This window comes from Lissotriton helveticus, chromosome 12 (assembly GCF_964261635.1).
Source record: "Lissotriton helveticus chromosome 12, aLisHel1.1, whole genome shotgun sequence".
NCBI lineage: Eukaryota > Metazoa > Chordata > Amphibia > Caudata > Salamandridae > Lissotriton > Lissotriton helveticus.
This window is the reverse complement of record NC_136073.1, coordinates 301,973,436-301,990,832: the sequence shown is the minus strand read 5'-3', so window position 1 is coordinate 301,990,832 and position 17,397 is coordinate 301,973,436. Positions and strand designations below refer to the sequence as shown.

Genomic DNA, 17,397 nt, shown 5'->3' with positions numbered 1-17,397 from the left:
ACTGTCTAGAAATGACGTTTTCTGCAAAATTAACTATGTCTGTCATGCTCAACGAGCCCTGGCGACGAAATTATCACTTCATTTATTACCACTACAATGAAATGTGCCACCGTTTCCAGATGGCTGCTACCTACGTTCAAAGTCCTCATTTAAAAACTACGCAAGCCCCGTCGTCTCTTTAGTCCGTCTTTAATTGCTATCCCCACCACCATCTTACTTCTAACCCTTATGTCATTTAATCTACAAAACAAGTTCCAATTTTAAGACATAGAAAAAGGACAGCAGTGTTCAAGGCCTCCGGAGCCCTTCATTCATTGGCATAGTAAAACGTCTTGTTACCTATACTTTTTCAAAACCCTCCTCGTTCTGTTGAAGACGCCGTAGCAGTTATTTGGAATAACAAGTATGTAAAGTCCAGGATAACGTAACACCGTTGTCTAGGGGCAAATTAGATCTGCGATATTTTTTTGTAACTACTGTAATTGAGCAGTCGGCCGTGCATTTGGGTTTGTGTTCCATAGGTGGCGCTCTCACGCTTGTTTTGGCTTGACGGCGCTCTTGCCAGCGTTCTCGCTCTATCGCCCCTCCCCCTTCTATCGCTTTCTGTAGCCGCCTCTCATTCCATTAGCCGTGCGGGAAGGCGAGTTACGAACAACCGCCGAGCCTCAATCCCTGAGCAGGATACAACACACTCCCACCTTTCAGGCGGAGCCACAGCGGGACGGACCGCATCAAAAAGCAGGTAAGAGAGGCTTGCTGACCATCTTGGGCGCATAGGTCAAGTTAGCTCAAGGCCTACGGAGCGTGCAGCCACCAACGGACAAAGGAGGCTGCAGCTCTTGAGCCGCGGCGAAGCCCGTGCATGTACCTGTTTACATTGTTGTTCTGCCGTTGCTTCTTTCAGACTCCGTACAGGGCAATTGGGTGATAATACTGATGGCGCCCCTGCAGAATGGTGGGAGGGCCCTCATCCAGACTGTTCTTCCAGTCCAAGGGCCCCTCTACCCAGTCCGCAAAAACAGACCTCCCGCCATTCCCACCGATTCATGGGCTAGCTGTCTTGTATGCTGCTTTCCACGAATCCTTACAGTCTGTCTGCCATCCCATCCACGCATTTAGAAAACATAGGTCCACTCCCCTCATTGGGTCGTTATCCCCGAGCGACGAGTACTAGAATTTTAATTCCAAGAGGACCCACACTGCAGGGTTTGTTTTTTGTAGTGCTTCTCGAAAGATTAAGTTTGATATTCCTTGTATCACTGGAGCGCCTGTTATGAAGAAATCCACCACTCGGTCTGGTTTAACCCATCCTTATTCATATAAGGATAGACCTGTGCAAACAGGTACAGTACAGCCTTCCCAAAGTACCATGGAGTGTCCCTAACCGTTCCCCTAGAGCTGTGTTCTTCAAACTTTTTAATGCCGCGCCTCAGAATTATTTTACTAAATTGGCAATGTTTGAATATGTCTATACATATTCAAACACTGCAGCTACGGTCTATTCCTGTTTTAAAAATGCAAACAAATACATGATTAACAAACATACTATTCTGTTTAGGCAGGTCTTACTTAAACATACAAGTTCTCCGCAGTGTGACTAATAGAAGTGGGAGTTTTTAAGAATATTTGGAGTCCTTTCCTTTCGACGCCTTCTCCCTACTCAAATTACTTCATATTTTTTTTACTATACTAATTTTCAACAGTAATCCTTTATGGGTTCTGGAGTGGCGTGCTACTCGCCAGAAAAAGCGCTTCAACACCCATCAGGGGTAACAAGTGCTATATGAATGCAATTCTTTCTTCCCCTTTTATCCCTCTGCTATCCTTCTCACTCCAAGTAACTGACTAATATCCACCACTGAAATTACTTCATATTTCACCATATTAATTCACCACTAATCCTTTGTAGGCTTCCTGAATAGCATGCGCCAACAAGCGCTATATAAATACAAACCTTTGTCGTCCTCTATCCTTCTGCTATCATTCCAAATCCAATTAACTGACTAACCTATCCACCACTTAAAATGTACCTACATGTTTCACTATACTAATTCAACACTAATCCATTATGGGTCCTGGAATAGCGTGCTACTCGTCGAAAAAGCGCTTTGACTCTTCGTCATGGGTAGTAAGCACTATATAAATGCAATTACAATAGATGAAAATTAACAGAGATACATAATCCTTCAACCACACGTTTTATTTTCTTTGTTAGATTCTTCACCCTTCCATAGCCATACAGCATTCTTCATCACTTTCCCAACTTTGAAGGGCTCGCATAACCTACTTTTGTTACCTTACCAGATTTCTTTACTTTTACCCATTGTCCCACTATAATTTCAAATTTTTTGTTGCATGTTTGTTATCATACTAATCTTTTCTTTTAGTTTGCACCGATTCCAACATACCATTTACTGACTCCTCTGGCCACTCTACTATACTTGAACTTTACACCAAACCAACTTCTCCAGCTGAGTCTCCCATACATTTTGTCTTTTACCACACACTGAATGGCGTTCTTTATTACTTGGTTGAAGCGCTCAACCATACCATTGCTGCTTGGGTTGTACAATGCAAATTTCTGAAAGTATTCTTTGTTTTTAATGGATGTAAATTGCACCCCCTTATCACGAAGTAAGTTTGCTGGAATACCTTCCAACAAAAATAACTGATCTAGAAATGCAAATACTTATTAGAGTCCACTTTCTCTACAATTTTAAGAATGGGCTGCAAGAAAGTGCCCGCTTTTTGCATGGTTGTCCCCACTTTTTTTGCTGATTTGCAGATGTACTTTGACTGAGTGTGCCCTGGGCACTTCCCAAACAGGTACCCTGAGCCTATGTTCTTTCCCTAAAACTGCATTGAAAACAAAACCCATTTAGTACTCTCTGGCCACAGGCCAGCCCCATGTATATGGTACCACAGGTACCCAGGGCACTGTGACCATAGAGGCTGCAGAACTTATTGTGCCACCCTTGGAGGTCCTGTACCCACACACATTGCCTTTTGTATGCTGCGTGTTTTGGTGCAGAACAAAGTGAGGAGTGGACATTGCACATATCCCTGTGTGCCATGCCTACAACCCACTGTCCTGGCATAGATCAGCCACCCCTCTAGCTGGGTGCAGTATACCAATGGTTAGTGTACAGGTGCATGAGCCCTATATCCCTACATTGTCTAAGCCAATTCTTAGATATTGTAATGCCATTAAGAGTATATGGTGCTGGAAGTTTGGCATTATGAACTCCACAGTACCATAATGGCTTTACTGAAAACGTAGAAGTTTGTCATCAAACTCCTCAGCACATTAAACCCTCACTGATGCCAGTGTGGGGTTTAATTACAAATACACACAGAGGGCATCTTAGAGATGCCCCCTGAAAAAGTGGCTGCTCCCCAGCTGCCACAACCAGACATGTCGCTGGACCCCTGGGTCGAGAGCCTGCTGCTCTCGGGGGTCTGAAACAATGCACATCCTGGGACGAGGTGGGAAGCCTCCTCCCCCAGGATGAGTAGGCTCCACAAAGGCTTGCTGCCTTTGTGAGCTTTCCCCAGGCCTTTTGCTGCTTCCAGCAACTGGTCCCCACCGGATCAGACCCCCCACTTGGGGCGAGAGAACCAGCGGGAAAACAAAGTGAGGAAGGGAGATGTGCCCACCTCAGCCAACCCCACCCCTCAGGTGGGAGAGGCAAGGTGAAGCACAACTCTGTCGCCGCCATGTTGCAGATGGGGGGGGTACCTAGCCAACCAGAGTGAGGCATATGCCCCCCTCCCACTTGAGGGTGGCATAATAGGGGGTGTGCCCAGCCCATGGAATGGACCCATTGGTCCCAACCGTTACTTACCTGTAACACCCCTTAATCTAGTATTTAGGAGCACCCCCGAACCTTGCCGCCCCAACAAGAAACAACCAATCGGCCTGTCCCCACCTTGAACTTGCCGAAACTCGGGTGTGTCCTGCAGCTAGCAACCTCAAGACCCCAAAGGATCTGCCCTGCATTTCAAAGAAGACTTTGTCTCCTCTGAATACGGATTTGTCTCCTCTGAATACGGATTTGTTCACCCACAGACTCTGGCCGAGTCTGCATCTGTCGCCTACGACCCGAGTTTGAGTGGCCTAACACCACAAGGAGGTCTCCCCTGAGATTCTGATCTGAGATCTCGAACCTGCCTCAAATTCCCAAGTGAAGCCTGCAGCCTCTTTCTGAAGGATCCCCCCCGACAGCGCCCGGAGCTGGTAAGAGAAACCAGATGCCTGCACCCGAAGCCCACGGCCTTGGGTGGCCCAAGCGACAGTGTCCCATCATCCCCAGGCATCCCAACTTCGCTCTCTTACCTGAGGTTGTAATAAGGGTGCATCCTTGACCCTGGGGAGAACCCTTGTTCTTACCCCAAAGACCGAGTACTTACCTGGTAACCGTTATCTTCATTTCTCTCCATAGAAACCTATTGACTGTTTATTTTTCTCTGAAAAAATGTGAGGAGTTGATTTGTATGGAAACCTGAAAAATGACAACTGTGCAAGTCTGATTTTACTTGCCTCTTCTCTACGAAATGCCCCAGTGTGATAGCTAGGCCTTTCACACTAAGTAGAAAAAGTAACTTAAAAAGTAATCTGTATATTTCACTTACCTGTGCCAAGCATGGCTTAGTTCCGGAAATAAAATAACTTAATATTTTTATACAAACAAAATTGGTCTGAGTGCAGTCTTTGTGTGTGACATCATTTGCTGATTGAGTGTGTACAACAAATGATTACCATTACGCTCTGATACAGCCTTACTGCTCGACCACACTACCACAAATGGAGAGTAAGGTTCTATCTAATTTTACCTCTGCCTACCTTTGGGGTTCTACTGGACTCTGTGTACACTATACCTCGTTTTTTGTATAGTATATACGGAGCCAGCTTCCTACATAGGCCATCTGTACAACATATCTAAACTTGTGTCCGTTTCTCTTGATCCCATTATGTTAATAGCTACACACTCACTTAGGGAATTACATACATGACTTGCGCCAATTGGAGGTCTCAACGTGACTAAGGATTTGTCAGCTGTTTTATAGATCTCACAGTCACACACGTATATCTCCTTATTTCTGTGTCCATCTCAGGCCACCAGATGATGCTTTAAAGGCCTGTTTAGTGTTGACAATGCCAAAATGTGCGCAATGTCGTAAATTCGCCACTTAGTTCCTCAAACCTTTTGGTGGAATTGCTCTCTACCCATCTCCATATCTACTCTTCCCCGACACACTCAAGTTCCTATCTCACCTCCCAGAAAGGTTTTTATCAGGTTTCCCATTTCTACCTTGCTTGGCCACACCGTGTCAAGATATTCACTAACCTTGGTCAACACCTCCTCTTCTGTGTACTCTGCTTTCCATGTGTCTCTTTTGATATGTGTCTCCTTGGTTATGTACATATGCATTTTGGTTGGATTCCCAAATTCTTCTTCACACATTTCCAGTTGTAAGGCATTATCGATAAGAAGTCAGCAATCACATTTTCTTTGCCAGGAACCAATTATACTTTCTAAATGTATTGTAGTCCTGCAGTAGGACAGACCATTTCGCCACCCTGGCTGATGTATTGATGGTGCTTTCAGGTGTAAGCACTTTCACTGATGGTTTCTGATCACACCTTAATGTGAATCATTTTCCCTCACACAAACACTCTAAAATGATCTGTTGCCCAAACACAAGCCAGTGTTTCTTTTTTTTATTAAGCAACATTTTTCTTCTGTAGGTGATATGGGGCCATAGGCAACCACATTTTGCTTCCCATCCTGCTCCCCCTGGGTTAGGGCAGTCCCCAACCTCTTGCAGCTTGCCTCTGTGGTAATTACACTGTGGGCATCTTCGTTAAATCTTTTTAACGAAGCCACATTTGTTAAGCACTCTTTCACACTACAAATATCCGACTCACTATCAGGTGACCAATCAAACTTGCTCCTATTTATTTTAGTATTTTGCTTATGCTGTAAGTTCTTGCCATTTGAGCAGACTTCTGCCAAACCTATACATGGCCTGACCTCATCCTTCAGGTAGAGCTAGTGCTCTCAAAATAAAATCAGTCAGAGTAGACGTAATGCCACCGCCATTAATTACATGCCATACATAGGTAACACTGCTCTCCACAAATGTACACTTTGAATATTCAATGATGAAACCATTTGAACCCAAAATTCTCAACACTTAATCCAAAATGTTATCATGCTCTACCCTATTTTTCCCGTACACAAGTATGTCATCTTGAAAAAAGTGTGCACCAGGATGTTGCCAAATAATTGGTTAACTATAATGTTGTTCGCATGGCATAAATCAACGCATAACCTCAGTTTACCGTTACTCTTACGTGCCACCACCAGAGGCGAAACCCATGAATGCCTCTATGTTCTATTATTCTTGCAACCTCCAGTTCTTTTGCTACATCTTCTCTTAAATGATATGGAGAAGTTTCTAACTTTATGTATTTTCAGTAGAACCCCTTCCTTGAGTCTGATTTTATGTTTGAATCCACACAAGTTGCCAATATTTTCTCAAATGCAGAGTGACATTTTTTACTATTTTATCCCATAATTTCACACCTTCATCCATAACTAATACCTATTCTCTGCCATCTGAATCAAGGATACTGTTATTAATTCTGATCCAACCAAGCACAGATTGACCCTTCTCAGAAACGTTCAGTTCATATGTACTACGATTTTTAAATTAAAGTCTGAATCGACAGCATCCTGTTATTTTGAATTTTTTTTTTCTCATCCATAACCATCTGTTCGATAGGATGCAATAGCTTCAAACCCACTTTATCCACAAAGTTCTTCCTCCGTACCGCTTCCTTTATAATAGTATGAGGTGAGCTGGAATCCGCATAGATTTTGATACCAACTCCCCCAATCTTCATCCAAAACCCAGTTTTGTCTTGAACTCGGAACAACATTCTCATCTGCCTTCATCATTCCTACTAGTGTCACCATCGGATTCTTCATACTCCCTTACACATTTAGCTGATTTTGTTCTCCTCCTGCATACCTTTGACTTGATGAATGCCATATGTGCTATACTTAACTTTTTAGAAGGACCTGATTTCCCAAATGCTCAGCACTTCCACACCTACAGCACTTGGGTAGTTCTTTGTATACACTTACATTTCTAGGTGTATTCCATGCTTATTTCTGTTTTGTGCTTCCTATTATTTTAGCAACCATCTCTGACTGTTCATTTACTTCTTTCCTCAATGCACTCGCGCATCTACCAGATATCTCTGCTTTGCGCACAATTGCAAGCACATCGTCCTGACATGCATCCCCATTCGTCTACCAGATATCTCTGCTTTGCGCACAATTGCAAGCACATCGTCCTGACATGCATCCCCATTCGTCCATAGCCTTTCTTAAATTGCAGGATTTGAGGCATGCATAACCACCTGATCACAGATCGAATTTTATAACAATCTAGTAAACGCAAACTCTGTTGCTAAGTTTCAGAATTTACTAACATGGTTGTCGATTTAACTCAGACTTCAGTTCTTTCTTTTAAAAAAAAAAAAAAACTTGAACCATATTATACGAATACAAATCTTTGGGGGCTAATTGATTATCAAAATTAGCCAACACAATACTGAAAGCATTACTATCACCTCTTCCTGTAACAGTTTTGTAAATTTGGTTGTAAGTTTTTAGGTTTTGCCTAGCAATGCGTACGAAGTACGCATGCGCTAGCAAAACCTCTTGAGTTCTATGTCGGGTGATGACCCGCCTCTGCCACTAATCCACGAGGAGGAGCAGTGGAGTACGGGTACCATATCAGAGGTACTTTCCGCAATAACGCGAAGAGTAGGCACCACACGAGCCGGTTACCCCCTGGAGGACGCTGAACGCCCGTTGCCGTGAAGTTCCCCTAAGGCATTATATGTGTCCAGGATCTACAGACACCCTGTCCGTCAAAACCTGCATCTTCGGCCAACTCGGGGGACATGAACTTTTATCTTATTTGGACCTGAGCGACATATCTTTCCCAGGAAAATACTGAGATCTATTGCGATCAAGTTCGTATAACAGCGTCGATAGAGCGATCTTTTCTAAGACCACTTCATTAACCTGACTGTTCAGTATATGCCCTGACGAAATTCCCTAGGCACATTTTGGGGATGAAACGCGTTGGCTGTGCCGTTTTATGCGAATGAAAATAAAGAATATATTTAAGAAAACGACAGAAGATCTACGTATTTAATGGACTTTTTGAGCTACTAATTTCATTGAGTGCGCCTCTCTACTCTTTTTTCTATCTATCATTGGCTAGCTCCATAAATGGAGGCTAGCCATTGGGAGACAGAGGCTGTCAATCGCGCTTTCTCTTGAAAACGCGATTCGGGGGCGTTTCTGGTGCTTTTTTTAAGCCCTGCCCCTTTGTCCCGGGCCGCGCTGCGATTGGCTGCCGGCCCGGGACACCCCCGTGACGTCATTCCCGGGCCGCGCTGTGATTGGCTGCCGGCCCGGGACCTGACTTGTTTATATTTTTTAGTTGATCCGTGCACACATATATAATATGATTACTTAGCAATAATAGTTATATTAATACTAATAACGACAATGATTCTATTTACTATGTTCTCGTTAGCAATAATAATAATATAATGGAAAATACATTTGCAATGATGATCATAATTGAGTTTTTGCGCGAAACACCGATTTGAACTGCATGAAAGCGTAACACGTAGTCGGATATTACTGTTGAGTTATTACGTTGCACTCGCAGTCAGTGTCCGTGGGGCCAAGGCAGTGACTGGTGCATTCTCTCAATTTATAAAAGTGAGATGAGGGGTGGGCTGCTCAGCTCATTTTCATACTCCGGGGCCTAACAATGCAATATAAACTTTCAAAACTTTTGAAAAGATACATGAGAGCACGCGAGTAGAACTCTGAAATTACCTCGTCTCGTGTGCGGCCTGTCTGGCAGTTCTGCGCGGCTTGAGCCCGCCTGCGCCCCCTGGGTCCTTTCTTTATATATTTCCCTGTAGCGCTGCGTGGTGGTGAAGAGGCCGGGGCGGGGACAGGCGCTGCAGCAATGAGTGGCATCGGTGCCGTGCAGACCCTCAGAGCAGGCACCTGCAGCTAATGGTCTCCTCAGCCGATGTACATGTGGTGCACAGCACAGGTGTATACACTGCGCAGAGCCACACCCTGCGTGTTAGGCACAAACCACAGCTCTTCAGAAACTGCGCGCGACGGCCCCTTGTGGTTACAGACCTAAGCAGTTAAAATGACACCCAGACCAGACCAATATAAGGAAAGTTCGTAATTGTTCCACAATATAGTGCTTTATGTGAAAATGACCTATTATAAATTGCTACTTTTGTTTCAACAAATTATGAGCAAATTCAAGTGCATGCACCTGACATCTATCAACGAGTGGCCATATGTAGTTGTAAATCTATGTGTAGCTTTGTGTACAGCATTCTGGACTGGGATGTACTATAGGAAACATCCCCACTCCCCCCAGACACCACAAGGTGTGTGATCAGGATATTTCAGGGCTGTCCAACCTTAAAGGTAGCGCCTCTGTATGACCGCATGATGAGCACTAGTGGTTCTAGCTCGGTTCAAGCTAGCGCCAAGACACCCTTGCGTAAACGCGCGCTTAAGAAGTAAATATATCATACCATAACATTGCATCCATTACCTCAAGTCTGCAAGGTCTCAGGGCTCCAGGCTGCCCGGCTCGGTGTTTACTGGGGGGCTTCTCAGCGCGAACCGCGTGCTCTTAGCACAGACTCTCTCCCTCACTTGTCGAAAACCAGGAAACCAGCAGCTCCCACGGCTCTGGCCCTCTGGGCGGATACACAACTGCTGGGCCCTGAGCTCAGAAGGAGGAAACCCCTGTCGTGAGAGGGGCTGTGTGTGGGGGAAGCAAAGGAACACCGCGGCTGCCTGGAGCACACACCGAGCACTTTACAAACGGCATGGGAGCATTATCCACCACACACAGACCTCTCCACATTTAAACTCAATATTCACGCAAAACACGCGTAAAGTGGTTACAGCACGAGAGGGCATTTTTAAAAAAGTTTGTTTTGAACTAATGTGGTTTGTAACCTTACAATACATTACTTGTCTGCCTCTAAACCAGACCTCTTTTTCGTGTGTGGAGCGTTGCCGACGGCGCAACCAACGATAAAACCAGCAGTTTTTTAATGCAGCTCGGGGACCACGGATGACTAATAACAAAAACACGGAGCACAATTAAATAATAATTTCCATTAGAGTGCGTCCTTCCACTGAACACCACACCAAGGACAACGAGATGAAAGCCAAACACTTGTCGCGCTACTCTCGCATATGAATGATGCTCCCCCACTTCTTAAGCAGTGTGTTTGTGCACATGTGCACATTATAACCTGCGCGCTCCGGAGTCTGCAGACAGCTTTATTGCCAACCTTTAATTATTGCCGTAAAATCGGTTCGGTATTGTCAACATACCATGGCTCCAGTCAGTGACGTAACAACTCCCCCCACACCCCTCAAAAGTGCATGGAGTCAGTGGACCCCATACTCCGGACCCAGCCAGGAGCTCTCAGGCCAACCCGTACACAGTGCCGGAGGCCCCCCGCCCTCTAGAGCCCCCGCACCGAGGGGGTAGTGGGGGCTATTGTTACGCCACTGGACCCATTTCAGTTCGACCGAACATCAAAAAGCGGCTCGGAAAGTGGTTCTCTGAGGAAGGGGGGCTCGCGCCACACCCCGAGCTGCAGTACCCGCCAAACAGGCCCTCACGGCGCACTGGAGGCTCTCCCAGCACAGCAGAAACTAAGAGGTTTCGGATCAAGCCGCCGGCTGCCTGCGGTCTAAAGCAGAATCACAGATGGGTCTAACACATAGAGAACCCGTCACTCCAGTGGAAGCTTATTCCATGCTCCTGTGTGGGGACTTTGATTTACTTTCAACGACCACGTTGTTTTCATTTTAAAGGTTGCAATTTGTCACCATCATCACCTGGCATTCTGTGTGGGTATGATACAGCTGTAGCTGATATATTCCACAGAAAATATGTTTCTACAACTGCGTGCGTCTGTATCCAGTGCTTGTGCGCGGGTCGCTCCCCTACGGCTCCTGAATGGATCCGCCATGGCTTCCCGTGTCCTGTCTATGTATGTCGGATGGTTGCCCTTTGTCACTTCTGAGTGGACTACTCTCAGGATTCACCCATATCAGACCCAGACATTCAGGGAAAATTGCGGTCCAAACAAAGATACATCACGCATGGGGGACAACTTGTCAAGTACACCTAATAAGATGGTAGTTATGGAAACAGGTCAGTGGAAGCTGAATAATATAAAGACTAGACCTGCTGTTGGAGTTGAAGTAGGCAAGACTTCCAGGTGGTGACCTAACATTTCTAGGCCATTAAGGATAGCATCAGTAGTTAACGTCTTCTCCCTTTACCTACCTTGTCTAGCACTGATTCGTCTGCTGTATGGCTTCCTGTTTCGTTCCAGTAGTCACCAGAGCATTGTGTCACTTACCGTTGTCAGTATATTAGGTCTCGCCTAGGCAGCACTTGCACGGTCTCTTCGAGACTAGGCAGCACTTGCACTGTGTTCAGGATTTGGGCATGAAGCTCCGCCCACTTTCTGCCCATCTTTTTAATTGACTCCTGCGTCTGTCCTTTGTAAATGGTGCATTTTCATTGGTCAATAGGCTTAGTTGTCCCTCCTTAGTACTGCCTTTTCTCTTCTTGTAACCTCCCATGAAGGAGAACCCTTATTACACGTGTTGTCACTCAGAATGTTTTAACTACAGCATCCGAGCACTAATTTCTTAAAGTGCTTTCTCCTTCCTGCTTTTGCAGGCAGGACACGCTCTCCTGCAACATTTTATTATTTATATATAACTAGCACGGCACACCTTAGCACTAAGAATGGAGGCCATGCTTTCCTTTTGTTCCTTGCGATCTCCGAACATGGCTGCATGCCTTTTTAGGTTTCGACCTGGCGAAAAGCTGCGCAAGCAGCGATTCGCGCAGGCGAAATCTTATGTCTTAGACTGTGTGGCTGGGAATCCGCCCCTCTGTTCCATTGGCTAGCTCCATAAATGGAGGCTAGCCATTGGAACAGAGATCTGTCCGTCAATTGCGGAGCAGATTCGGGGGCGTTCCGGCCATTTTTACTCATCCTGCCCCTTTTGTCACGTCAGTGCGGCGGTGGGTGGGGTTTATTGTTGTGTTCGTCGAGGTTTCTTCCGCTGTCCGTCTTCCCGTTCCTGCCCCCCCCGCTGTTCGTGTCCCCGTTCCTGCCCCCTCCCGCTGTCCGTGTGCCTGCCCACCCCCCTCCCGCTGTCCGTGTGCCTCCCGCTGTCCGTGTGCCTCCCATTTTATGTTAAGTCTCAAGTACTGCTGTTTACCTGTGTGTGTCAGCTATTCCTATGTATGTGTCTTATGGTATTCCCAGCTTCTATGCCACATATTACTCATTGACTCATGATTGCATGTGGCTGTGCCAGGGGTTTGCATTGACTCAAACCATGCCACTCTGTATACAGTTGTTTACACATGTCTCTGCCTTAGAGATAGGTACAAATGAAGCCTAAAAATATAAATGATGCACAAAGGGCTTGATTATCAGCCTATTTAGGCACGTCTTCCCGTTCCTGCCCCCCGCAGTTCGTGTCCCCGTTCCCGCCCCCTCCCGCTGTCCGTGTGCCTGCCCGCCCCCCTCCCGCTGTCCGTGTGTATGTACGGGAGTATGTGACTGCTCCAGAGTGTGTGTGTGTGTGTATGTGACTGCTCCAGAGTGTGTGTGTGTATATGTGACTGCTCCAGAGTGTGTGTGTGTGTGTGTGTGTGACTGCTCCAGTGTGTGTGTGTGTGTGTGTGACTGCTCCAGTGTGTGTGTGTGTGACTGCTCCAGTGTGTGTGTGTGTGACTGCTCCAGTGGGTGTGTGTGTGACTGCTCCAGTGGGTGTGTGTATGTGACAGCTCTGGGTGTGTGTGTGTGGGTGGGCTCTGGGTGTGTGTGTGTGGCTGGCTCTGGGTGTGTGTGGCTGGCTCTGGGTGTGTGTGTGTGGCTCTGGGTGTGTGTGTGGGTGGTAGTAATTGCTGTCTGCTGAGCTCGTCCGTAGGGTACAATAGTTCTCACATTTGCGAGAGATTAAGCTATTGGCAATGTAAATGACAATGCCATTTATTTATCTGTTTTCAAAACCAACATATAAATACAAATTTTGTCATTTACAATGCCAATAGCTCTAACTTCTCCAAAGGCGAAACCGTTGCATTGTAAATGCTTGTTAGTATTTGTGGGCCCAATGAAGGCAAAAGAATGTGTTTCTTGTGTTCCGGGTACGTTTTACCATCCATTGTTTTAGTATAATTAAAGAAGTACTTTTTCCATTCAGACCATCTCAAATCCGGTTCCGATCCTATAAAATCAAAGTGCCTGCAGTGAACATAATGAAAATGTTTACTGGCTCATTATAAAAGAATAATACAGGACACAAAAGAAAATAAATGTATATTATGTGGGATTCTTCCCTGGCAGGGTATGCTCAGACGTGAGTCCCTCGCTCACTTTGCCACTGGATTCAAGCAAGCTGGGCTGAAGATTGCTGGAATGCCAGTGACTGGTCCTCGGTAGCTTGTTTCCGGTCCAGGGAAGACCTGGCTTGGCAGTTCGGGCTGGACTGTTCCCATGAGGCACAGGGTCAGACTGATTTGCATATATCCATGTCTGAACTGGGGTGGCAGAGTGGGCTAAAGAACGGTGATTGATTAAACCCAGATCTTTTGACTGGGTGTGAGTGTTTGATACAGATGCTCCGTCCCTTACCACCCCCTTTTGTACAGCTTTTGGCTGCCATAAGTGTGGCAGGGTATGCTCAGACGTGAGTTCCTTGCTCACTTTGCCACTGGATTCAAGCAAGCCGGGCTGAAGACGGCTGGAATGCCAGAAACCGGTCCTCGGTAGCTTGTTTCCGGTCCAGGGAAGACATGGCTTGGCAGTTCGGGCTGGACTGTTCCCATGAGGCACAGGGTCAGACTGATTTGCATATAGCCATGTCTGAATTGGGCTGGCAGAGTGGGCTAAAGAACGGTGATGGATTAAACCCAGATGTTTTGACTGGGTGTGAGTGTTTGATTCAAATGCTCCGTCCATTACCACCCCCTTTTGTACCACCACCATAACCATGCTTCAATCGAAATCCCCCCTGAGGCTTACGAGTGCGGGGACAGGCTTGCAGCGTTGCTCGACAGAAGCCTCTGGCGGGCACGGGAAAGTGACGTGCGGGGCTGAGGCCTCGGTTGCTAGGCGACCCCGCCCAGCGTCTCTCCTGTACTCCAGTCAAGCTCCTCACAGCGCGTGTCGGCTTCGCTACCCAACCCGGGCTGACCCGATGGTCAGCTTGCACCAGAAACGCTTCACTTCAGGAGCGTAGACTAGTACCCCATCTTCATCGCCTCACGCACAAGAGAAATCCCCAGGCTGCCGCAGTGAATTAACGAGGCGAGCAGCACCATAAGGGGAAGTCACAGGTGTCAACGATCACAGTCAACGCGCCCCTTCAGCTAGAGGGGCCCTGGGCTCACAGAGAGTATGTGAGGCAGTCCCGTCAGTCTGTCTCTCTCTCTCTCTCCAGGCTCTCGGGGGGGAGGGGGGGGGAGAATTACTTCAGTCAGGCTTCTCTTTCTGGTTGTGACCGTCAGCACTCACCACCTTCTCGGTAACTTCTGTCTCTCTCAGAGTTTAATCTCGAATAACCCCGGGGTCAAACTGGAACCTCCACTCCTGTGGGGTCACGAAGGTACCTCAGGCCCAGGAATTGGTTGCCGGCGGGTTCAGATCAGCGGGATGTGGTAGCGTCAGCTGTAGAGGGCAGCAGCCCCAAGAGGCGGTCAAACCCTGCAGTGCGCCGGCCTACACTCTCTGCAGCCTGAACTCCAGCCAGCTTTCAGGTGACCACTCACTTCTTCTAAAATGGCCGCCCCGCACTCCCCCTATATATAGCCTGGGCCTGAGTGACTAGAGAGTGGACCAGAAGGTTCCAGAATCTCTTATGTCACCCTATGGCCCAAGGCTCTGAGGTAATTTCTGTCAGGCCACCATTTTAGGACAGAGCACCAATCCTCCCTTTTTGAGGAGCACCTGCGCCTCACCATTAATTAGTAATGATGGTGCGCCCAGAGTTTTAAGGACAGTACCAAAAATATGTAGTGGACACAACAAACAAAAAAATAGAAGGCAAAAAGGGGGGATACAAAGAATAGGAGGGACCATCCAAAGGGCTGACAGGTCTAACAAGCACCAAATAGAATACATTCAGTAGTAAGTTACTTGCAGTTGATCTTGCCAGCGTATGCGCCGATGATTAATATGCAATGCTTTTTCTGTGGTTCATGTACACCAATGAATTTCGGCACTGTGAACCATTCTCTGCATGCTCCTTTCTTCCGCCATGTCCTCCAGCTCGTTGCCAATTTTGTTATGAACAGTTCCCTCAGAGATTCCACACATCCATCATACAATTATCTCATCCATCATTACAACCCCCCCCCACACCTCAATATTCCAGTATCCTGTAAGAAAGTATTCTTGACATAACAGCAATATATGTTAAGGTTTTAATCTGGAAACTAAGTTGCTTGGAATATACTTAATTTAGAAGATTAGATAGGAATGGGCGCATCATAGGTTCAGTTAAAGGAGATGTACGAAAAAAATGCACTGTGGGAAAGAAACCAGAGAGCGAGGACACATTAGCAGAAATTGAAGGCATGCGAAAAAGTCCGAAAGAGAATTTTAAGATACTGCAATAAAGATGTTAAAGTAGAGGACTAAATTTATTAAAAATACCTTTTGTCAATTCAAAAGGATCATGGCTTGAAAAATCCACTCGCTATGGCGAGCTAGATTTAATCAGGAAGAGTTATTTTTAGGGCCTACTCTCCCTCTGGCGAGCTGACAACAGGCGTTCTCCTTGCTCACAAAGTGAACGAGTAATAAATATGCTTATATATCTTATCTTGTCACATTTGTTTGGGTTTTTGAGACGGAGGTCAAAAGTCAGTTTGTCTTTCTACTTAACTATTCTTTCTGTGACTCAAGTTGGTGTTTTGTAAAGTGACCCGTTGTTATATAATAATTATTACATATTTCTCTTCTGTATACCAAGAGTCTCGTGGTTGCATCCACGAGACTCGTTCTATGTCTCAAGTTCAAGAGTGCTGCCCTTCAGTCGTGAAGAAGCCAACGTCCAGAATGACGTTCAGAGGAATCTTCACGACTGAAGGGCAGCACTCTTGAACTTGAGACATAGAACGAGTCTCGTGGATGCAACCACGAGACTCTTGGTATACAGAAGAGAAATATGTAATAATTATTATATAACATCTTCCCCTCTTTGAAGGGTAACAAAGGAAACAGAAAATTGCAAGCACAAATCTACTCCAAAACATAGTCTCTCAATCTACAGGACAATTGCTTTAAACGAGAAGCTCTTTTGGTTGCCACTTCGAGAGGCTCTTCCAAAGAGACAACAAACTGTGAAGCTACAGGTATTCCGGGAATCTCTTCCAAAGGTAAAGACAAATGGTCAGAGACAGCAGATTGTGATACCGTAGATGTTTCCAAAACTGGATTAAGAGGGTTGCTCATAAGCTAAATCAAACCAATCACAATGTTCTGACTCTGAAGTGGCATGTCCTGTGATAACATGGGCCTGAAGTGGGGAGATTTTAACAAGAACCCGCTTGTTCCACCATCCTTTGTTATCAAGAAGAGCTGAACCTTTACTAACTTGTGTAACCAAATTTGGAGAAGAGAACTTGGATTTCCCTTTCATAACTCTTTTAGGATTTTTAATGAGCACCCAATCCCCTTTTTGCAAGGGCTGATCAAAGGAATGTTTGCCTTCTTCAAAACGTAATTTCATAGAATGTTGTTTAGCCTTCACATGTTCCTGAATAGAGGAAGAGTTAACAGACAAATGACAATTTCCATGTAACCAACTAGGATTGAGAAGTGAATATACTTTCCTTTTCCTAAGCAAAGTAAATGGTGCAACACCAGTTGTAGAGTGTGGAGTGGTATTGTATGCCCACACTTTGTCATGAACAAAAGACAAAGGGTCTAGCCTGGAGGAGATTGCAGTTTGTATACCCTCCTTGATTATACGATTACTCCTCTCAACTAATCCATTCGAAGAGGGTGAATACAATGCAACCTTGTAATGAGAAATGTCATGTCTTTTAAGAAAAGAGCACATTTTTTGGGAAACAAAATGTGTCCCATTGTCAGTAACAATGGTTTTGGGAAAACCTTCAACATCAAACAGATTGTAAAAATTTGACAGCATTTTCAGTTGATGCAGAATTGCAAAAAGAGTAATACAACCATTTGGT

The 17,397-nt window shown here is 45.8% G+C and overlaps 1 protein-coding gene across 7 annotated transcripts in view; it reads left to right on the top strand.

Annotated features, from left to right (window-relative positions):
• The first annotated feature begins 249 nt into the window (after positions 1-249).
• The window catches only part of LOC144799146 (uncharacterized), a 224,904-nt gene continuing 207,756 nt past the window's right edge, over positions 250-17,397 (top strand). Inside the window, exon 1 of one of the 7 annotated variants that reach the window (XM_078670362.1) lies at positions 250-742. The gene's annotated coding sequence lies outside the window, so the exon portion shown is untranslated. The remainder of the gene's footprint in view (positions 743-17,397) is intronic. The other 6 variants (XM_078670363.1, XM_078670361.1, XM_078670359.1 and 3 more) reach the window with 6 other exon arrangements.